A 24,948-nucleotide genomic window follows, 5' to 3' on the forward strand; every position below is an offset into this window, starting at 1 on the left:
AGCCTTCCTCTGTACAAATTTTGTACAGTTTTACACCACACTTGTGAGACTTACTTAGGATATATTGCCTAAAAATCAATCTTCCTCTCCAAGGAATCATAGATTCATCAATTAACACATCTTCCTCTCCAGCTGTTCAACTAACACCTGTACTTTGTATGTTCTGTCATTTGTGTTTCTAGGGGCATCATTATCATCAAAGTGCCAGTAAGATAATAATGCTAGAAATCAGTCACAAGGTATAGTGACTTTTATAACTTACCTCATAACTATCATTATGCCAATAAACTACCCTATTTACTTCTCAGAAGTGTCAAGCAAAATGGCTAGATGAGATGTTTTTTGCCTGGCATTTTGGACAGTTTCTGTGCTGTGCATCTGTTTGTTTACAATGCCTTATTGTTAAATGTGTCTTATGTTACCAATATTTTATAAACGTGAGAAGCGACATCAAAATGAGAGGAAATATTTTTAAGTCCTGAATCCTACTGAAACTTACTGTTTATATTTTGTTCAATTGGATTCCAAACTGGCTTATAATTTTCATCAGTGCCAATACAATTATCAGAGTTACATATGCTATCATGAGTCTCATCAGAATAGGAGGCATCATCACCCACATTTAAGCCCAAAGAGGATCTTTAATCTTGAGGATTGCAAGCTGGATCATCGTCGGACGCATGAGAGAAGTCATGGTCACTGGAGTCACTTTGATTGAGATAGTATGTTCAGAGAGTAGAATAGTCCCTCTTCATTTACTTGTGTACTACATTTTTGTTTGCTTGTTATGTGCACCCCAGAAGTAGATGGATCCGTTCCTAGCTAGACATAAAGAAAATGTGATTAGAACTGGTGCCCTACCATAATTATTACAGTAAATAAACAGTCATCTCATAATTGTAAACATTATTTTGCTGCGTATCTTAAAGCAGCTATTCTTGCCTACTAGTAGTAACAAATGACGGTATGTGTATTTTAATGTCAAAAAATAGGTGATTTGTTTTCTGCAGCATTTCACACTAAAAGAGGGCAGCACTACAATCAGGACACAGGGTGACCCCAACAACTGAAAACCAACACAAAGAGGTGCAGGGCTAAACAGAAGCAATAACATACCTGAATTATTTACCTCCAAGCTGAATAAATGTATACCTTTGAGCCTCTTACAGATTATAATTTGATATAATAATCATTTCTGCAATTTTTGGAAGTCACCAAAATTCATGCCGATAGGGAGGAAAGAATTACGTTGGGACACATGGTGGGCTGAGGTACGGAGAACTCTATGAAGCAGCAGAGCCCAACCTGCACCCTGTGGGCCACATGCAGCACAAAGAAAGTATCGAAGCAGTCCTAGAGGCGAGCATCTATCACAGAATAAGTAAAGGAAAAAAAATCCATAAAATTCTGTATATGTACTTGCGATATATCAAATATTTTCAATATGGAAGTCCCGTCACATGGCAGAAACATGAATATTAACACAGGTGTTGCAGGTAAAATTAGTAATAGCTGCCTAAATATGTTGAGCACTTCTTGTGTGGCACAAATGGTAAACACTGTTACTAGCATACCTGGAAGTTTAGCATCAGTCTTGCTTACACATATCAAAAGGAAAATTTGCATAGTATTTATAAGATATCTTGGCTTTTCTGATCATTAATGTCAAATAATAAAGATAAAGACAGGCCTGATAAAACCCACAAAACTGCAAATCTACAGAAGGATATTCTTGGGACATAAAATAGATACCTTTTTCTAGGGCACTGGCAAATCAAATATGGGATGAAGTGTATATGGAAAACAATGTAGATGTGAAGTTCTCTAAATTCTGAACCACACTGTTTAAATTAATTTTTGAGGAGACATTTTCAAGAGTAGGCACTTTAGCAGCAGCAGCTAAGGGAAACATATAACTGCACAGCTTAGAAAGTCCTTCCAGGCATTTAAATTTCTCAGTTGTTTACTAAAGCATTACACTAATCCACAGCTGTTAGGTTACTATCACAGGTATTAGAAATATACAGGAGGGCACTGCTTGCTGCAAAACATTCATTCAGTGATAAAATAATATATAATACAGAAAACAAAAAAATAAAACATAATGTAGAAAACAAAAGCAAAGTAGTGTTTGAGATCCTAAACCTTGAAACCAGAAATAGCAGACATAAGTATAACAACATATAGATCAAGGTGAGAGTAAAGTGACAGAATATCCCCATGAACTTACAAATTTTGTTAAAGACTGTTTCACTGGTACTTCAGTAGTGTTGAATTAAATCTTCCTAAAACATGTTTAGCACCCAGAATGACTTATGCAGCAAGCACATTGATGTTTTTTTTCCACAATAGAACTTGAAGTCAGGAAAACTATAAAAAAAGAAGTCAGCAGACATGGATGAGTTTCCAGTCTATGTTCTGAAAGCATGAATAGAGTGTATACAAGCCCCTTAAAAAACATGTTATTGAATCCTTTAGTTCAAGTATTTCACAGAGTACCTAACATATGAACAAGCTGTGCTTTACTAAAGAAAGGTAATGCAGAGAGTATTAAAAACTATAGACCATTTATACTACTGTCTGAGTTCTCAAAAGTAATAGAATCAACCATGAAAGATAGACTGATGATTTAAAACAAACGAACACTGTCCAAACAGGCCTTGAAGGCCCAATGGTACCGACCAGCTGCCATATCATCCTCAGCCCTTAGGCATCACCAGATGTGGATACAGAGGGGAATGTGGTCAGCACACCACTCTCCTGGCCGTTGTCAGTTTTCATGACTGGTGCCACTACTTCTCAGTCTCAATTGGCCTCACAAGGGCTGAGTGCACCATGTTTGCCAACAGCTCTCGGCAGACCTGGAATTGACCCACCCAAGTGCTAGCCAATCTGACAGGACTTACCTTCAGTGATCTGATGGGAAATGGTGTTACCACTGCAGCAAGGCTGTTACATGAATAAATATGATCATATAACAAAGCACAGTTTGGTTTCCAAAGTTGGAGACGTACCATATCACCTGTTACAGTGTTCACAGAAGTGATACATGAACGTCTTGAAAAGGATGACTGTGTTACAGGCATATCCTTAGACTTGTCCAAGGCTTTTGGCACTGTTGACCACAAAATACTACTAAACAAGCTAGAAGCACTAGCTGTAAGAGAGTATTAAAAACTATAGACCATTTATACTACTGTCTGAATTCTCAAAAGTAATAGAATCAACCATGAAAGATAGACTGATGATTTAAAACAAACGACTTACCTGGAAAAAAAGGGTACAAGAGCTAGAAAAGGGTACAAGAGGCAGAGATAATTCATACATCTACTGATGATTAACTTTTGGTAAAACAAATGTCAGACAGGACACATATAAATACAGGTGTTCCTCAGACTAGTGTATTGAGTCCTATTCTGTCCCTTTAACATGTCAGTGATATAAGGGGAATAGGTTTTGTTACGAATGGGAAAGTAGGGTGGAGAGTAACCTACTGTGAACAGTTCTCAACCGATTCAATAGCAAACCAACATCAACAGTGGTATTTCAAGTATACAAACCAACCTAATTGTTTATTTGTTTATGAACAATTAAATTTGATGAAATGAGAATATTATCCCATGCATCCATTTACTGGGATTTTGTCATCAAACAAGCCATTCAAATCAGAACGTGTAACAACAAATTTAACTGGGATGTGGGCTACTTGCTTAGTGGTGCCTGGAAATGGTTCCTTGATACTGGAAGGTGACAGAGAAATGATGTGAGTCTTTCATCATCTGACAAAATCAGTATTGCTAGCAACGCTCTTCAGTCATAGACTTCAATATGACCTCTGGTAGCACATGGAAGACTTTGTGTACTAGTAATGCCAGCTAAAGTATCTAACAGCCTCCTAAAATCTAATCTCCTGATGATGACAATGGAGGTAGTTGGCAAAGGCTCAACATTGACAAATCTAACGTGGCAAGAACTCAGTGAAGCATTTATTCAAGAATTTTACTGCAAAAAACTATGATCTCATGCCAGAACTGCTATTATAGAATGCAAATGAAACCCTCGGGGATGTTTTCTATTGGTACGTGCTGTGCAGATTGTCGTTCAACCATTAGAACCTGTGTGTACTTAATACGATGGAAGCAGACTACACAAAAACTCCCTCAAACAATTAACATTAGCTTTATTTGTCAAGCCACAGGCTTGTTCGATCATCCTGAGCTTGCAATGAAAAATTACTTAACATGCAGGTAACAAACATCAGAATTATTCCGTAACTATGCATGAACTAACTACATACATGGGAGATACAAAAATATAAAAAGCATAATCAAAGAATAACAAAAGCAAAACACAGCAGCCTTGGTGGTTGGCATGAAATGTTTGATGGTGTGATTGTCTTTAAACATATACACACAGCATGTGTGATACAACACTACGTAACAGTACAATGTTGCTACATTAGCCCTCACGATGAAAGTAGTATGGTATTCCAAATAATAGCGGGCTGGAAAGTGAATGCGACTACCGGATCTTGAGGTATGTGTTGGCAGGTCTGCTGATGATGTAATCTGCGCTGGTGGCTGTGAAGGCATTGATGAGGCAGTTGGTGGGTCAGTCCATAGGCTTGGAAGTTCTGACAATGTTGCTTCTTGGAAGATATAAGCCAGTTTAACCCCATCTATAGAAACAGTGGTCAATTATTGTTAGTTGGAATGTCAACTGTCTTGTCTCCCCTCGTGACTACATGGTAGTGTCCTCAATATGGTGGCTGCAATGACAGTTTGGTGCCTTCTGTGCATAACATGACATGTGAACAAATTTTCAATTCTTGACGCATGAAGGTGGTAGCTCTACCATATCTATGAGACTGGTGTGGGTGGATTCAGATCATGTGTTCTTGCAGTTGGTGAAAGAATTCTGTTTGATCACCCATAGGTTGTGACAGAATGTTTGTTTTTATGAACTCTCCTGGAAGCCTCAACATCTCGCCATGGACCAGTTCTGCGGAAGAAGTACCTAGATCTGATTTGAACGTGTTTCTGAGGCCTAGTAGTACAATGGGAAGGGCCTTAGTCCACTCAGTGTTGTGGCAGACTAGTGCTGCCTTAAGTGAGCAGTGCCATCTCTCAGTCGCCCTGTTACTGGCCGGGTGATGGCTGGTCATCTTGTGGAGAGCTGTGCCACAAACTCTGCAATTTGTCTAAATAGGTGGTATTCAAATTTCCATCCTCCGTCTATTGTGACATGTAATGGAAGCCAAAGAATTACACCCAATAAAATATGAAAGTGAAAGCTAGAGTTTCTGCTGTAAAGTTGCCCACCAGTGCAGCTTCCAGCCAGTGGGTGTAACGATCTATCATTGTAAGTGTGCAACATTGACGGTCAGATGATGATAATGGACTGACAAAGTCAATGTGAACAAGACTGAAATGAGCCGACATAATCGAAAAGTTACCTATTGGTGCTTGGATGTGGCAGTATATCTTCCTGCATTGACATTTAAGACAATACCTCACCAATTCACGGTAGTCTTTCTGTAGTCCCAGCCACACATAACCATTCATCATTAGGCAGTTTGTTGATCAAATTCTAGGATGACTCAATTCGTGTAGCATAATAAAGATGTTCCTTCTGATGGCAATAGGTATGAATGGCTTGTCATACTCCCTGTAATTTGGATAAGCTGGATATCCAATGCCAATGTTCCTGCTGATAAAAGTCCTTGTAGTTCTTGATGTGATAGTTGAGTGGCAGCGAGTTTGGCATAATCGATCGTACTAGTAATGCTTCCAACCAGAGACAAACAATCAGCCACCACATTGTCAATGCCGGAGATGTGTTGCACATCTATGTTGAATTGCAAGATGAACATTAGCTGACTGTGTTGCCTAGGTGAACAGTTCATATTGTTCTGATGAATGGTGTTAGTTAGCGGTTTGCGGTCAGTGTAGATAATAAAGTCTCTGCTTGCAGGTGAGGCCTGAAGTACTTGACAGACTCATAAACAACCAGAAGTTCTCTGTCATATGCACTCCATAGCTTTTGTGGGGATGGTAGTTTGCTGCTGTTATCCTATGCCCTAGGAAATCCACTTGGAGCTGGCCAAAGAAACATTTAGCAGTGTTTAGGATGATGCCAACTGCTTAAACACGTCTGTTATATGCTGCCATTGTTACTCTGCTGATGATAAAAAACTAAAATTTCGTCCAGGTAAGCAAAAGAAAAAGTTAGGTCCTGTAGCACTGAGTCAATGAAGCACTTCCATGTTTGAGTGTCATTCCTGAGTCCAAAAGTCATAAATTTGCTCTCAAAAAAATCAAAAGCAGTGTTGACTGCTATCTGGGATTGTCTCGTTCAGCTACCAGGATACGTGTGTGTGCTTTTGTGCAGTCCAGGATGCTAAAAATAACACCACCACTCAACACATATTTGCAGTCATGTAACAACTGCACTAGACATCTGACAGGCATTGTTCTGGCATTCAGGGCTCTGTAATCATCAGAAGCCTACCATGCACCATCCTGTTTCGGTACCAGATGTAGTGTTGAGGACTATGGGCTGTTGGAAGGCCACATTACACCTTCACAAACCATAATGTCAAACTCTGCTTTCACAGTTGCAAGAGAAGCTGGTGCCAAACGTTATGGTCTTCAAGATGTGGTGGGACCATCGGTCATCTATGTGTAGTGGACAGTGTCATGCCTTGCCTCCTCAGGTGCCCAAAGGGGTCATGTCAAAGACAGAAATCCATGCAGCAACTCCATGTACTCACTGTCAGCCAACTGTATTATAGTGGAACCTGCCAAAATCTGGACACTGCTAAGCCTGTGGTCTAGTTCCAAGTGCAGAGTGCTGCACATTGTTATGAGCAAATTGTTCACAGTGGTCAGACACAATATATGCAGGGTCGCTTCCTGTCAACATATCTGTGGGTAAATGTACAAATTGGATCCAGTTTCTATAAAATCTTTCCAGCTGGATAGCCTATAACTAACTAACAGGCGTGGAGACACTGATCGGCAATCAGACAAGGCACCTACTTCCAACTGTTGCTGCCATTTGGGTATGCGCCGGAGGTTGTGTATCTGCATGTTTGCTCCCTGAATTTTTGGTGATACCAGAAGGCACATTTCTGCTCAGGCTCAGTTGCAGAAGAGGTCATCAATGTTCTGCTGCACAAGTGTCGGCAGTATTGATTCCAGCTTCTGTCATTGCCCAGGTCACATTGAGATAACAATTCACCAATCTTTTGCATTAATAGATCTACCTTGAGTGCTAAGGTATCATAAGCTGCATGTGAGACAGTTGGCATCTTGCTATCACACTGTGCAGTAATTGTGCTCACAGCAGCTGTCGTCATCACATCCTTGATTTTATTTACCAACTCTGCTACTACGTCCAATGGCATGTCAGACTGGAACACTATAACTGCTTTGACAGGAAGTGGCAAACAACAGCTCCATGTTGTGGGCAGCAAGCCATCTGGGATGGCTTCTATGTCTACTCTGCTCATTAGGTCCCACCAGGATCTTCCTGAACATACATTCAAAGAAAGACTGCATGAATGGTTTATTGCCCACCCGTTCTATGATATCAATGAATTCTTCAACTGTAAAATGCAGTAATCCAACAGATGACCCACTGTACATTTATTGGAATATAAGCTAAAATATTTCAGTAGTCAATACCTTATCACACTGCATTATAAATTGGAACTTCATTTGATGTTGTCAATTGCTGTAATGGCCTAAAGACAATAAAATCTTTATTATTATTATTATTATTAGTACTGTGAAGGTTTTCTGTTGCCAATAGCTTACTGAGTGAGAACCTGATGGAATCGCTCTTCCTGCAGTGCTGACACTTGCCAAATGAATTCTGCTTTAATACAGTCATAATAGTTAGCCTCTGGTTGTGAGGTAATTATATCTTGCACTTCTGCAGCATACTAGTGATCTAATTGGCATTCACTAAAATTTCAGAATAGAAAAAACTGGCCTCCACCTGTGCAAACCACAAAGCTGGATTATGTGGCCAGAAAGGTGGTAGTCTCACAGCCAATCATGACATGGTGGGATTCACATCAGTCATTCTGCAAATCTCTTCCATAAGTGCTCGGTAATCCAATGAGACTGCACAAATAAATCACGTCAGGGTCACTACTTTGTCAGTACAAATTGTGCAGACTATTGTTCGACCAGTAGAACCTGTGTGTACTTAATACAGCAGAGCTAGACTACACAAAAACTCCCTCAAACAATTAATATTAGTTTTATTTAACACAGCCAATGGCCTTGCTGCAGTGGTAACACCGGTTCCCGTCAGATCACCAAAGTTAAGCGCTGTTGGGCTGGGCTAGCACTTGGATGGGTGACCATCCGGTCTGCCGAGTGCTGTTGGCAAGCGGGGTGCACTCAGCCCTTGTAAGGCAAACTGAGGAGCTACTTGATTGAGAAGTAGCGGCTCTGGTCTCAGAAACTGACATATGACATACAGCCAGGAGAGCGGTGCGCTGACCACATATCCGCATCCAGTGACGCCTATGGGCTGAGGATGACACGGCAGCCAGTCAGTACCGTTGGGCCTTCATGGCCTGTTTAGGAGGAGTTGTTTTTTTTTTTTTTTTTTTTTTTTTTTTTTTTTTTTTTTTTTTTTAAAAAAAAAAAAAAGAAACAGAGCCACAGGAGATGGCCAAAAAATACATAGCTTGTTCGATCGTTCCAAGCTTGAGATTGTAAATAACTTAACATGCAGGGAACAAACATCAGATCTGTCTCATTACTATACATGGACTAACTTCATGTATGGAAGATAAAAAAATATAAAAAGTATAAGCAAAGAATGACAAAACCAAAACACACTTATATAAAACACAGCACCTCTGGTGGCTGGTGCGAAATGTTTAACGGTGCAGTTGTTCGTAAACACATGCGCACAGTATGTGCAACACAACTCTATGTAAAGCTAACTTATCAAAATAATGAGCAGCTCCTAACAACTAAATCAAACTTCAGGCCACTTCAATGTGGCATGCCTCAAGGAAGTATACTAGGGCCTTTTCTGTTCCTTGTATATGTAAATAACTTATTTGAACCCCAAAATTGCATGGTTGTAAGCTATGCCAATGACATATCCTTCATCAACTGTGGCAGTGACATGCAGTCTGCAGCTAACGGTACCGAGATCAGTTCCAATACTCTGTCTGCATACCTTACAGCAAACAAGCTTCTTGTAAATAAAGACAAAATGGTAATAATGAAGTTCATCCACAGTTATAATGCTGCCATAACTGATACTGTATTTATATCCCCATTGGGTCTTGCATACGCAAATTCACATAAATTTTTGGGCATCGTTGTTGATGGACAATAATGAAGTTCATCCACAGTTATAATGCTGCCATAACTGATACTGTATTTATATCCCCATTGGGTCTTGCATACGCAAATTCACGTAAATTTTTGGGCATCGTTGTTGATGGACAATTATCATGGAAAGAACATGTAGATAATATTTGCAAGAAAATCTGTAGAAATGTGTATCTACTGAAATGGGTCTCAGCCTTCTTGGACCATGATACTTTAAGGCAAATATATTTTGGGTTAATTCATCCGCACCTTCAGTATGGTATTGAGATATGGGGTGGGGCATCAGCAGTTCATATAGATAGACTTTTTAGATTACAAAAAAAGGCAGTAAGAATGGTAGCCAAGGTAAAGAAGAGAGAGCCTTGTAGAGACATCTTTAGAAAATATAAAATTCTTATGGTATACTCCATGTATATACTGCAGACAGTCATGTTTGTGAAACAAAATCCTGAATTTAATATAAGAAACAGTAATGTACACAACTATGATACATGGGGAAGGGAAAATTTTCATAGAATTGTGACCAATAAAAAGGCAGTGGACCACAGCCCACACAGAATGGGAGCAATTTTCTACAATGCACCACCCTGTGAACTCAAGAAAGTAAATCTAGATATGCTAAAGAGTAGACTGAAGCAATTATTAATAGAGAAGTGTTGTTACTCTATAGAGGACTTTAAATTGTAGTGCCATCTTGGAAAACAGTGTATATAGACAATGTCTCCAATCTATCAGTGGTATGAGAGAATGTAATTATACACTGTATTATGTGTACTGTACTATTATAAATATAAGCTAAATCGTGTTACACTATAGAGGAATCTACTTGTAGTGCCCTTTTGCAAAATAATGTGTACAGACAAGTGTCTGATCCATATGTTGTTATGAAAGAATGTAAATATTTTACTGTATATGTGTAATGTAATCTAAATTTTCCTGACAATGTCTGAAATCTTTTTGTTATATGGACAGAAAATAAATAAATAAATGTAACTGCATGATGTCACCACATTTACAATTGGTCAGTATGTAATAGATTAACATTGAACGTAAATTAAAAAAAAAAAGAAAACAGTAAGTACTACAGCATAAAGAGGGAAAATAATTCTGTTGCTTTAAGCAGAGATGATAAATGTATAGTTTTTGTAACAAACTTGAAGTTTTAGGGATGAACATTAATTGTCAATTAACATGGAATGAACACATAAAGATGTTGCCAAAAAGAATGCCATTGAGATTTTTTGCTCTTAGTGTTCTGTCATTTTTTTGTAGCAGCCAATATCATCTGGTGTCATACTGTTCCTCCATACATGCAGTTCTTAGCTACAGGATTATTTTCTGAGGATTGAAGATGCAAAGCATGGACACAATTTTTAAACTGCAGAAAAATGCTGTGAGAAGAATAATTAGAAGTAGTTGTACGTTCATTCCTATGAATCATTTAAAAAACTGGGCAACCTTACTGCACCAAGTGAGTGCATTTACTAACGTACTTCACCAATAGTTCTACACATAAACTTGGAACAAGAGCCAGTTTCAAATTGTATTCACCAAGAAAAAATAAACAAAAACTCAAAACAACATTTTTTATCGGGGAATAAAATTGTATAATAAATTGCCCAAGCAGATGGCAAAAGGTTACTAAAATACATCTGTTTAAAAAGGCAGGCCAACTATTCTTCATAAGTAATGCATACTACACTATCAAATATTACTTATAGAACTCAGAGTAGTGGTTAATAATGTTAGGGGATAACATAATACTTTTTCACATTTCAATGCTTTTGCAATAAAATCATGTAGCAAGATATCTGGTGCTTGATACAAATGCCTTGTCATTCTCACTCACAAATGCAGTAGCAGTAGCGTCATAACACGCTACTGCTACTGCATTTGTAGAATACATTATCGGTTCGTGTAAGCGTGTTATAGTGCGTGACCTTGATTCAGACTTAGTCTCTGGCGCTGTACGCGTCTCACTGCGCATGACCTTGATTCGGACCTAGAATTTTTCACTGCCTCAGAGCGTGCCTTATACTTACTTGACCCGTGTTGCAGAAGAATTCACTTCCGGTCTGTGTTATTCTTATGGAGATTTAGCGCTCTTATCATTTAATTCTATCAAAGCACACTTCTGGTTTTTAATGAGCGCTGATAAGGACTTCCGCCGCGTTGCTCGCGGCTTGCAGTCACTCGGCCAGCAGCAGCCTACGGTGCAACACAACACGGGTCCTAGTACTACGAGACCCGTGTTGCAGAATAATTGTTTTTCTGTTGTTTATTGCGTTCTTTCCTGTGGGTTGCAGGGGTTACGTCCCCTGGGGAGGTGGGCGGGTTTTCTACAGGGCTATTACAAATGATTGAAACGATTTCATAAATTCACTGTAGCTCCATTCATTGACATATGGTCACGACACACTACAGATATGTAGAAAAACTCATAAAGTTTTGTTCGGCTGAAGCCGCACTTCAGGTTTCTGCCACCAGAGCACTCGAGAGCGCAGTGAGACAAAATGGCGACAGGAGCCGAGAAAGCGTATGTCGTGCTTGAAATGCACTCACGTCAGTCAGTCATAACAGTGCAACGACACTTCAGGAAGAAGTTCAACAAAGATCCACCAACTGCTAACTGCATTCGGTGATGGTATGCGCAGTTTAAAGCTTCTGGATGCCTCTGTAAGGGGAAATCAACGGGTCGGCCTGCAGTGAGCGAAGCAACAGTTGAATGCGTGCAGGCAAGTTTCACGCGTAGCCCACGGAAGTCGACGAAGAAAGCAAGCAGGGAGCCAAACGTACCACAGCCGACGGTTTGGAAAATCTTAAGGAAAAGGCTAAAGCAGAAGCATTTCTTAAACAGGAGATTGGAAAACCGATGGATCGGTCGTGGTGGAGATCATGATCAACAATTCATGTCATGGCCTCCACGCTCTCCCGACTTAACCCCATGCGATTTCTTTCTGTGGGGTTATGTGAAATTTTCAGTGTTTAAACCTCCTCTACCAAGAAACGTGCCAGAACTGCGAGCTCGCATCAACGATGCTTTCGAACTCCTTGATGGGGACATGCTGTGCCGAGTGTGGGAGGAACTTGATTATCAGCTTGATGTCTGCCGAATCACTAAAGGGGCACATATTGAACATTTGTGAATGCCTAAAAAAACTTTTTGAGTTTTTGTATGTTTGTGCAAAGCATTGTGAAAATATCTCAAATAATAAAGTTATTGTAGAGCTGTGAAATCACTTCAATCATTTGTAATAACCCTGTATTTATTTAATTCTCTTATTTTTTGGTTTCGGTCTGTATTAGAGTTGTCGTTGATAAAATATTCTTATGTTTAAAGTTTCATTATTTAATTCTCTTATTTTTTGGTTTTGGTCTGTATTAGAGTTGTCGTTGATAAAATATTCTTATGTTTAAAGTTTCATTGTGGTGGTTTTTGGTCGCGCCAGACCGCTCGTGAAATTTTTTTTTTTTTTTTAACCAATTAAAACAACTTAACATCTTATTTATTCTTAGGTTAAGATGTTATAACCTCAATAGAATAAAACCCTCAAAGTCCTGCTCAGACACACAGCCGAAAACCATCCTATGAAATGGCCTCACGGTAAGTGAGGTATCCTTATCAGGGTGATTAATATAGGTTTTTATATTAAACAATTGTTTTTTGGGAGGCCTACTGTGTGTAGGAGTGGGGATGGTGGGCAGGTTTTGCGTGTTATGATGCTACTGCTACTGCATTTGTGGAATACGTTATCGGTTCGTGTAAGCGTGTTATAGTGCTTGACCTTGATTCGGACTTAGTCTCTGGCGCTGTAAGCGTCTCACTGCGCGTGACCTTGATTCGGACTTAGAATTTTTCACTGCCTCAGAGCGTGCCTTATATTTACTTGACCCGTGTTGCAGAAGAATTCACTTCCGGTCTGTGTTATTCTTATGGAGATTTAGCGCTCTTATCATTTAATTCTATCAAAGCACACTTCTGGTTTCTAATGAGCGCTGATAAGGACTTCCGCCGCGTTGCTCGCGACTTGCAGTCACTCGGCCAGCAGCAGCCTATGGTGCCACACAACACGGGTCCTAGTATTACGAGACCCGTGTCGCACTCAGTTTTTCAGGTGGACGGAGGGGAAGACATAAAGGCATGTACAGGACATAGTGTTATGTTTACAGGCTTGTAGTCATTTTTCCAAACGAAATGGAGTTAGCTCAAGAGTTATAGCACTCGTCTGTGATTCAGGAGTCACCAGTGGGCATCATTGATGCATGCAGCATGAAGAGCAAAACTGTAAGTTACCTGGAGCAAATTGTGTGTATATCAAAGTACTTTGTATGATAGGTTCCAACTGAATGAGGTTGTACTGTTGTTAAGACACTGACCTCATATTTGATAGGATAAAGTTTCTATCCGGTCATCCTGATTTACATTTTCTGTGTTTTGCTAAATAATTTCAGGCAAATACCAGGATCGTCCCTTCATCAGTGCAATGGTGAACTACCTGTCCAATCCTCATAAAAGCATTCTCATATATTCTTTGTGTGTATATATTTCTGAGCTATTTATTTCCATTGATAAATCCTATATCATTGTCAGATGATCTCTGAATGAATGAATAAATAAATAAAATTAATAAAGCTGGGAATGTCAGGAACAGATGACGTGTGATGTATTTCAGAAATGGAAATGAGAACATCACCTCTGATCTCCTCCCTCCCCCTCCCCTACATACTTCATTCCTTTGGTTGCAGGAGCAGGTACAAAAAAGTTTACTGCAGAGAAAAGTGAAAGAGACTACGAACATATCATACGCATAGCTAGTGCCAATGATTCAAAAAATGAGGCACAAAATTACTTAAAAAGTCTGAAAAAATTCTTAGGAGGTAATAAATATTGGAACACAATCGAAACAGTTCAACTTCATAGGTACAACCAAATGTACAATTTGTGTCAGTAAGGAGATATGAAAAACAAACATTAAAATGTAACTGATGCGTGCTTCTTTTAAAAAATGTAGAATAGTAGATATACGCAAAATGGACAGATGTTTATATACTAAACATAGAATGCAGCAAAATTACAAAGGAAAAAAATCTTATGTGTGGCAGGATAAACAAACTTCTTCATGAAAAAGGCAATAGGTATATATTTTTAGAGTAAAGGGTAGAAAATTAACCACTACAAGTGATTGTGTTACTTTAGGAAACAAATTTAAAATAACTTACCAGAATGTTCAGTATATAATAAATAAAGCTGAGCATTTGGGCTATACCTAAATGAACCTTAACCACATTTCTTCATAATGAGTGGATTCGGCTGCAAAGAAGATGAATCATACGGACATATAAATAACTACAAACTGTTAAACTCATTCCATAGAAAGATACAGAAATCTACATATGTACTCTGCAAATCACTCTGAAGTATATGGCAGTATTGTACCAGTTATTAAGGCTTTCTCCTGTTCCACTCACATATGGATCACAGGAAGAATGATTGCTTAAATCTTTCTGACTTGTCTTGTCTTTCACAATTCCTATTGAAGCAATAGGCAACTGTAATATATTCCTAGTTTCATCACGTACAGTTGGGTCTAGAAACTTACCAAATAGGTTTTCACAGGATGGTTTGTGCCTATCTGCAAGTACTGTCATTGCAGTTCTTTCAGCGTCTTAGTGTCAGTATCCCATGGGTCAAACAAACCTGTGATCAGTCATGCTGCCCTTTTCTGTATCCATTCAGTATCCCCTGTTACTCCTATTTGGTATAGGTCCCACACTTGAGCAATATTCAGAGCTGGGTCACATAAGTGTCTTGTATGTATTGTGAAACTGGGTGATTTTGGACACTGGGGAGATTTTGAACAGTCTGTTTTATTTGAACTTTCCTGCTGCATAGCAACAAATTGCCCCTAATTTTCACTCCCACACATCACTTATCAGAACCAAAATATGAGGGCAGTTCAGAAAGTAACCTCCGATTGGTCACAGTGCGGGTTGTGGGGGGAGTAGCGACGCCATCTGTGCGTTCACGCACTCAACAGGTCAGTCGGCATCAAGCCGTGGTCGAGTGAACGTCGTACCTGCGCTAGTTTAGTTTTTGTGGCAGTTTGAAATGTGTGCTGCAATAGAAAACCCCGCCAAATGTGAAGTGCGTGCTGTCATAAGGTTTTTTACAGCCAAAGGATATTCTGCAGCAGCTATTCATCGTGAGCTTTGTGCCGTGTACGGACCAAGAGTTATGAGTGAAGGAGTTGTCCGTGAATGGGTACGTTTATTTAAAAGTGGACGAGAAAATGTTCATGATGAAGAGAGGAGTGGTAGACCATCATTGGTGACTGACGAACTCGTTCAGACAGTTGATGCAAAAGTTCGTGAAAATCGACGTTTCTCAATGTCGGAGTTGTCTACTGGTTTTCCACAGATTTATAAGACTCTCTTGTACGAGATAGTGACAGCAAGATTGGGTTACCGTAAGTTCTGTGCACGATGGGTGCCCAAAATTCTTACCGACCACCACAAAACACAAAGAATGGCCTCTGCATTAGACTTTCTGTCACGTTATGAGGACGAAGGAGAACCATTGTTAAACAGAATCGTGACCGGTGACGAAACCTGGATTAAGTACGTGAACCCTGAGACAAAAGAACAATCAAAGATGTGGGCACATTGAAATTCGCCTACCAAACCAAGAAAAGCCTCGCAAGATTTTTCTGCCAGAAAACTGATGGCAACGGTGTTTTGGGATGCCAATGGGGTGTTGTTGGTTGAATTCATGGAACGTGGTACGACCATTAATCAAGACGTGTACTGTGAAACAATAAAAAAGTTACGACGGGCTATACAGAACAAATGCCGTGGTACAAGACGTGTACTGTGAAACAATAAAAAAGTTACGACGGGCTATACAGAACAAATGCCGTGGTATGCTGACTTCCGGTATCGTTTTTTTGCACGATAACGCCCGTCCTCACTCTCCTCGCAGAACAACGGCCCTTCTTGAGTCCTTCAAGTGGGACGTTATCAACCATCCACCTTACAGCCCAGACCTGGCGCCAAGTGATTATCACCTCTTCATGCATTTGAAGAAATGGCTCGGGTCACAGCGGTTTGATGACGACGAAGAGCTCAAAGATGCGGTCACAGGCTGGCTCCAGGCACAAGCGGGTGATTTTTATGCAGAAGGAATTTCAAAGCTTGTGAAGAGATACGATAAGTGCCTCAATCGCTATGGAGACTATGTAGAAAAATAGTGCAAAGATGTAGTTGTAAGATGTATATATTAAAATATTTTTATTTAACTTGGTGTATTTTTTTAAATCAACCGGAGGTTACTTTCTGAACGGCCCTCGTACATTAATATAGGGGTTCTGCAAGGTAGCGTATTAGGAGTAATACTAATCCTGATATACATCAATGACTTTCCCAGTAGTGTTACTCATGGTGAAAAAACTCTCTTCGCTGATGACAGCAACATTATAGTCACTGAGGAAACAAGAGAACTACTTGCAGAGAAAGCAAATGAAGCTCTCAAGGAAGTTTACAGTTGGTCAATAAGTTATAAAGTGACATTGAACATAAAGAAAACTAATGCCATGAATTTCAGTTTGAAGAGGGAAAATTACAATGTTAAATTAAATGTAGATGGCATCTCTATAGACTGTGTAACAAATGCAAAATTTCTAGGAATGAATATTGATTCTCAGTTGAAGTGGTGTGAACACACAAAGGTGCCGGTACTTGCAAACAGAATGTCATCAGCATGTTATGCCCTTAGAATCCTATCATCATTATGTAACATGCAGTGTCTTTTTGTTACATACTATTCATATGTACACTCAATTCTTAGCAACGGCATACTTTTTTGGAAAATGCACAAAATAAGAACACAATTTTCAAATTCCAGAAAAGAGCCATAAGAACCATAACCAAAAATGGCAGCTGAGCTCATTGAAAAGATCTGTTCAAAACACTGGCGATTTTAACTGCTCTGTGTGAATACATTTACCAGTCAGTTGTACACATCAAAAATAACATTGGTAATTACTACACAAACAGTTTTGTCCATGACTATCGAACAAGAGCTAGAGCCATCTTACATTTGCCAAGAAAAAGTAGACATAAAATTCAAAACAACATTTTCTACCAAGGAATAAAACTGTACAATAAATTACCAAAATAGATAAAAGAAATTGCAAAAGAAAACTTATTTAAAAGGGCAGCTAAAAAGTACCTGTTATGCAATACATTTTATACATTGAAGGATTACTTACATAAAATAGAGTAGGGGTTTGGTAAAAAATGTTATACAAATAAATAATAACAATGATTATAAAACATCCAACATTCCACGTAACTTCCACATAACACTTTCACATAATGTTTTTTCCTTCTTTTTTCCTTTTCTGGGAAAACTTACCACCAAGCTATGTATTGCATAATACTAACACCTCTTCCTCTTTCTGAGCTCAACATCTTGCTCATTATAGAGGGATGCTGACTCAGTTTTTGAGGATAGCAAATGGGAAGTTGTGGTACAGAAAATTGTGTGTGTGTAGTGAGTGAAGTGTTATGGAACAATGTGTGTATAGTGTGTGCAGTGACTGATAGTGAGATGCGAGTGAACAGTGTGGCATTACATTATTTAATAAGTTATTTGTAAAAAAGTGTTGTATACCAGGAGTAAATCTAATGATTGTCTCTAACTAGAAGTCTGTAAATGTATGTGTATATGAATTAGCTTATTTTAAAATTAGTCTAAAATTGTAAATACTTTGACATGTCCTATATCCTTGTAAAAAGAGATTTCTATTACTACTACTACTAGTAGTACCACTACCACTACTAGAATTATTTTAAGTGTGAGATTGTATTTCCTGTGTTCCATAACTTTTATTTTATGTCAAATGAGTCTCATTGCTGAAAGTTCACTCAGTATCATCAAGGGGAAAATTTATATTCTTGAGACCAGCAGAAAAATATTATAACTGCAGTTGTCAACGAGATCAGTAGACTATGAGATTGAGACAACTGCTGTCCACGCTTGTCAAGTTTTTCGTGTAAAATTATAAAATACCAATAGTTTTTACAAAATTGTGTACTGCCTAGGATGATTTTGGACAATGTCAAAAATGTATAAAAGCAAGAAAGGTGCTAAAATACAGTGTGATTATGATCCGAAACTAATAGATAAAGCAGCCATGATATTTAGTACAGAAAATTATCTTATAGAAAAATGAGTGACTTGTGTGGCATACCTAGATTGACTCTACAAAATAAAGTATGGGAAATACTTCCGAAAAAATTGGGAAAACAGCCAGTATTAAATGGGGATAAAGAAGAAATTTAGAACCAAAATATCTTGAGGGGTGTACATTCAGGATTTCCTTTCACTATACTTGATATTAGATATTTAGTGACAAACTACCTTCATAACTGTGGCTGAAAAGAGAAGACATTTTCTAGCAGTTTACCAGAAGAAGAAGGGTGCATTTATTCCTCGAACAACCTTCAGAAGATATCTCCATTCAACTAAGTGAAAATATTAAAAGAGCTCACAGCAAAGAGAACAAAGTTACAGTTAAAATGTGGGTGGCAAGAAGATGGTTCATAGGAAACATATTTCAATAGGAGTAAGAGTGGATGGTTTGATCTACTGATATTTGAAGACTAGTTCTTTACACAGTCACTTTGCCCTATTTGAAGAAGCAAAATGGGCCAACAATGATGATTAGAGACAACTTATCCAGTCACATGTCTTTAAGTGTTATTGAAGAGTGTGAGTGGAATGATATTTCATACCTTCTTCTTCCCTGTAATAATACCCACCTTCTCCAGTTGTTGGATGTAGGCTTCTTGAGACCGATGAAAACTGCATGGCAAGCTGTATTAATTAAATGGAAAAAATACTCTCATGGGATCATTTCCAAGGATGGTTTTCCATCTCTTCTGAAGCACTCACTAAGATTTCAGGAAACTCTACTGAAAACATAAAAAGTGTGTGTCACACCATTTGATAAAGGTCTTGTCTTACAGAAACTGCCTAATGATAAGGAGGGTTGGCAAAGTAATGCAGAGGCATGAACTTCCAGGTTTGAAGAAGTACTCAAAGAAATTTGATATCCTCCAAATATACTTGCTAGTTCTCATGGCTGCAAATTAGACATTCCTCCTGGGAAATCAGTTATGGGCCATGACTTCCAGGAATATGAAAACAGTGTGAAAACAAGTGATAGTGCTTCTAGCAGCAGTGAAAGTGAAAATGGCCCATCAGACAATGAAGTTTCATTGATGAAAGAAGAGGCTTGTCTTGTTGCAGACTATAAATACACATCCGTGAACAAGGAGTGCACGAAGCAGTATGTTGGAGTGGCCACAAATGTTGGTTCACGGGAAGTATGTATGAAATTCTTGTACACACACAACAACAGAAATGTTTTTGTTTTTCCCAATGTCCCTGATGAGGACACAATACCAAAAGAACAAGTTTTGTGAGTATTTCCTGCAACAGCTGAGAAGAGAATGATGTTTATTTTTAGAGAAGATATGCTTTAGACTAATAGGTCATCGTAACTTTATGGCCAATGATTGAAGTGTATGAAAATTAATTTTGAATGTTGAGTAAGAAAACTGACTTTGATCTTTTAGTAGAATTTTTTTGCTTTGTTTCTATTCTTAATATTTCAATTTAGAACTTTAAAAGTTTGCAATTTATCTTGTTAAAAAATTGACCTTTAATATATAAAATTCGTTACCACAATCCTTGTCACTTATTTGTAGTGATGGACATTCTTAAAATGTGTTAAAAGTCACTAAACTCAAATGGAAGAATGCAGATTTTTTTCTTAGGAAACCTCAAATTACATCTGATTTCCATCCCATATACATTGTAACTTTGGATAAAGATTCAAGAAATGCATGTACATACAATCATCCCAATCCATGGGATGATTTTGGCCACTTTATTTGTCTGTCTCAGGCAAATGTAGGTACACACAGTAGTTACAGCAGCTGCCAGGATAATAGCTCATCCTCTTTGCTCAATAATTAATAAATTACTCAAAGAAGGCCACTTTCTAGATGTATGCAGAGATAAACCTTTGTTTAAAAAAAGCTCAAGAGAAGATATGGGGAACTACCACCCAATCTCTATTCTCCCAATTTTTTCAAAAATATTTGAAAAAGAGGTGTCACTCAAACTTAAAAAAATATAGAGAAATAAAACATAATTTCAGTTAATCATATGGGTTTCAAAAACGCAAGTGTACAATAGAGGCCATAAATGATTTTGTGAAAAAAATCACTTCTGCCTTAAACAAGTCAAGAAAAGTTGGAGGATTATTCTGTGACCTTATGGAAACATTTGATTGTGCAATCCATCATTTGCTCCTGTATAAAATAGAAAGATATAAAACTGAATATTGGGAAAACACATTTGCTGCTGTTTAAAACTAAAAATTGTAAGATAAAAGAATTCCACATTAGTCGTAGAAACCAAGAACTGAAAGAAGCAGACTGTGTTAAATTTTTAGGCATGCATTTGGACCAAAATCTATCCTGGTCTTCACACATAAAGTATTTAGCAAATAAATTAAACAGCCTGACATTTGCAATGAAGATTCTGTCATATTCAACTAGCGTGGAGACAAGAAAAATAGTTTACCACAGCTACTTTGAATCAGTTATAAGGTTTTTTTGGGGAGGCACAAGCAAAATTACTAGAAATAAAATTACAAAAATCAATTGTTAGAAATATAGCTAATGCAAAACTGAAAGTATCCTGTCAGCCACTGTTAAGAAATTTAAAAGTATTAAGTGCTCCATGTTCATACATTTATGATCTGATTATTTTTGTATACTGTAACTCCAAGTTATTCATAGACAATAACTTTAAACATCAATACAGTACTAGGAACAAGGAGAATTTCATGTTTCCCGCTCAAAGATTAAAGATGTTTGCATTAAAATTTACAACATTCTAAAAAAGAAAAAAAATTCTCAGCATGGAGATGGGGCAAATAAAGCAAAAACTATGACAATTGTTAGTACACAAATGTTATTATTCCTTAGAAGAAATTCTTAATGATAATGAGACAATCTGTGCAAGAAAGCTAGTGTTTTGTTAATTAAGCTTAGAAGTTTTATGTCTAATAAATGACTGTATTAATTATTCTCTCTTTTTCCAGTAATACTGTTGTTAGGCTACACACAGTCTCTGTAAATTATAAATTAATAATTATTGTTTCTGTAATATACATAAATTGTAATCGCATTATTGATGAGTCCCCTGTACATTAAATATTATGATTTAACTCTGTATGTTATAGGACAATAAAAATTCTGATTCTGATTCTGACTTTCTGTTTTTAGCATATTTTATTCACTACACAAATGCCTCACCCCTTCTTTAACAAACAATGCTATATAACATAATCTATGCATGTTATGGTGAAAACAACCTCAAAATTATGTGAAATCACCCCATTTGATGGTAGTCTCCTTTATAACTGATTAAATTTCCCTAGCATTTCACCACTGAACCACATCTGTCACCTGCTTTACATATGACTGAGACAATGTGATCATTCCATTTCGTATCACTACAAATTGCTACATCCAAGTTTTTGCATGAGTTGACTAATTTCAATTGTGTCTTATTTATGTTATAGTCACAGGAAACTAATTTGTCAATATTCGCACCACTTTGAAATCTTATCAAGATCTGACTGAATATTTGTGCAGCTTCTTTCACAGGGTACCTCTTTACAGACTACTGCATCATCTGTGAAAAGTCTGAGGTAACTGTTAATATTGTCTGCAAAGTTATTAATATACAACATGGTGGGGCAGACAGCTATAGCAGAAGTAATACAGAATGTGAAAAAGTGAAATTAATTGATGACCTGAGGACCAAAATGGCACTTGCAGTTGTAGCAATAAACTTAAAACTAGGGAAAACAGCCTTGTTATAGCAATCCTTTATAAGTTTCCTGAAAGCAGTACTGAAGGAGTTTTTAATTGACTAGAGAAATTACTGGAGAAGGCATTAGCAAACAAAAAATACATGCTGTTTGCTGAAAACATCAATACAGACACATAAATAATAATGTTAATTATCTGTGTTATGATGATTTATTATAGTGTTATAATTATAATCACATAAACTTAGCTTCCATAAGAATTACTATAGGTATGGTACAAAAAAATGCACTGATTAAGTTCTCATGGACGTGGGAGGTTAGATTAGATTAGATTAGATTAGTACTTGTTCCATAGATAATGAATACGACACTTTGTAATGATGTGGAACGTGTTAGAGAAAGTACATTTAACCTTAAAAAACTACAAATCTGACTACTGATATCTTACCATGGAAATTTATGTAGGGGATGCAGACATCATAAAAACTGACATGTTTATATACAAAATAAAATTCAGTTATAATTAATCAAAGAGAGTATTAGAGAATGAAAAATGGAACCAGTATACAATGCAACTGATATTAATGAGAAATGGGAAAGTCCTATAACTTATTCAATAAAACTTTAAACTAAATGTGTCCTGCAGTAAAAGAATTAAATAAAGTTATAAATCATGAAACTGAGAAGTTCCCTCCTGAAATCATTGAACTGAAAGAGGACATGAAAAATTGTTTTGTATGATTAAGAAATACTAAATTATAACATGTTTTAACAAAATGCAAACTATTCAGGAAAAAATAGACACACTCTTTGACTAACCTGAAAGCAAAGTATTAGTAAAACAGCCTGGGAAATAATCTATAAATAGTGTGGAAGAAGGCATATCATGAACACAAATACATTAAGTTAAAAGAAAACAATGGTATAACAAATTACCCAAAAGAAGTGTGTGAGTAATTCATACCAAAGCTCAGTACAATTGAAATGTGTGACTGGGCTCCCAGTTTTAATATTGAAAACACTTGCCAATCATGCTTTCATCCATTGTATTGCACAGATGGATCTCCAAGCTGTCATTTCAAAACTTTGAGTTAAAATGTCTTGCAGATGGGATGATATTTAATCTAAGTTAGTAAAGGACTGCACGAAGAAAATTAGTTAAGTTGTGACACACCTAAAAAATGCCTCCCTCTACCACACAGAATTCCATGGGGGACAGTTACTGAGATGATAGGAAATCTCACAGCATCATCTTTGATGGCCAAGCTATGCGTGCGCTTGTCAACAATTGCCTTCTTTTTCTGTAATTTCAAATACTTATTGTCACCAGCTAAAGAAGGAATTCCATGACACAAAAGCAATTTTGCTGAAGGAACTGACAGGAATATATATCACAAGAATAACTGTCGATGACAGAACACAGTCCTTCAAATTTTTTTGTTTAACAGAATGTAGTACTGATGTTATTCTCAGATGGAACTTCTTGCAGGCATCACAAGCAGTCATAGACTGTGGAAGATCAGAGCCCCAGACTGACAAAGCTGGCCTAATAACATACATAACGAAGATTGCTCTGAGCAGTTGTTGGCCATTGAAGTTGTTGTTATCTCACCATCATCAGTGAGATGAGTCCCAGTTGTCACACAAAATGCTTATTTAAACTGTGAAGCTTCAGTCAGTTGCGTGAAGCTACTCAGCCTCGCATAAGAAATCTGCATGCCAGAGACAATAATAAGCACTGAAGCTGATCAAGAACAATATTTTGCCCCACTAATTGTCATGAGCAACCACACCCCACCCCTAAAAATGTGTGCATAGGGACAGCCAAATTAGTACGGCAAGTGCAGTTTAGTTTCATTTCTGAAGAATCATGCTCTGCTGTCACTACAGACAATGCAGGGGAGCAAGTTACAGTTGAACTGCCAACAGGATCTGTCATGCCTAAAGAATAATGTTAGCAAGTGTTAGCATCCAGCACTAATTTTTGGATGGTTTCAGATCTGCAGTGGAGAGGAAACAGACAAACCAGCCCATGGTAAAACATCTTATCAACACTGGGGATCATCCACCAATTCGCCAGTGCTCATGTCGGCTGTGCCAAAACTGCTGCACGTAAATGCCAAATTTTTCTGGAACAAGGTGCAAGAAAGATCTTTCCATGTCCTTAAGGAGATGCTGACACCTTCTCTAGTCCTAGCATCACATGATGAGAATGCTGAGACTGTACTTCACATCAGCGATAGCAGTTATGGGATAGGTGCAATTCTAGTGCAAATTCAGGAAGGTGCTTAAAATGTGATAGCTTATGGTTCCAAAATGCTCCCCCAGTCTGTGAGGAACTACTGTAAAGCTGAGAAGGACTGCCTGGCAATAGTTTGGGCCATCAACAAGTTCCGGCCATATTTATTTGGCAAATTATTCACTGTTGTGATGGATCACCATTCCCTATGATGGCTAACTAACCTGAAGGAACCTTCAGTTTGACTGGTGAGATGGGCACTGAGGCCACTGGAGTGTGATGTTACAGTGATACAAAAAAGTAGAAGCAAACTCAAGGATGCTGACTGCCTTTCAAAGAATCCTCTAACAGAACACAGCAGTGTGGGTGATATCTCAGTAATCACAGCATTAAATGACACTGTTGATGAACAGAGGGAAGGTCCAGC

General features: G+C 37.9%; 1 long non-coding RNA gene and 1 pseudogene across 1 annotated transcript; one reads left to right on the forward strand and one right to left on the reverse strand.

Moving 5' to 3' along the window:
- Positions 1-517: 517 nt before the first annotated feature.
- Positions 518-23,506, reverse strand: LOC124712712. The gene is made up of 4 exons (XR_007005603.1): positions 23,457-23,506; positions 19,191-19,343; positions 14,589-14,679; positions 518-822 (listed from the first exon to the last, which is right to left on the reverse strand). It is a non-coding gene; the product is annotated as an uncharacterized LOC124712712 (long non-coding RNA).
- LOC124724679 lies at positions 8,285-8,402 on the forward strand (annotated as a pseudogene).
- Positions 23,507-24,948: the final 1,442 nt, after the last annotated feature.

Source organism: Schistocerca piceifrons, chromosome 1 (assembly GCF_021461385.2).
Source record: "Schistocerca piceifrons isolate TAMUIC-IGC-003096 chromosome 1, iqSchPice1.1, whole genome shotgun sequence".
Lineage (NCBI taxonomy): Eukaryota > Metazoa > Arthropoda > Insecta > Orthoptera > Acrididae > Schistocerca > Schistocerca piceifrons.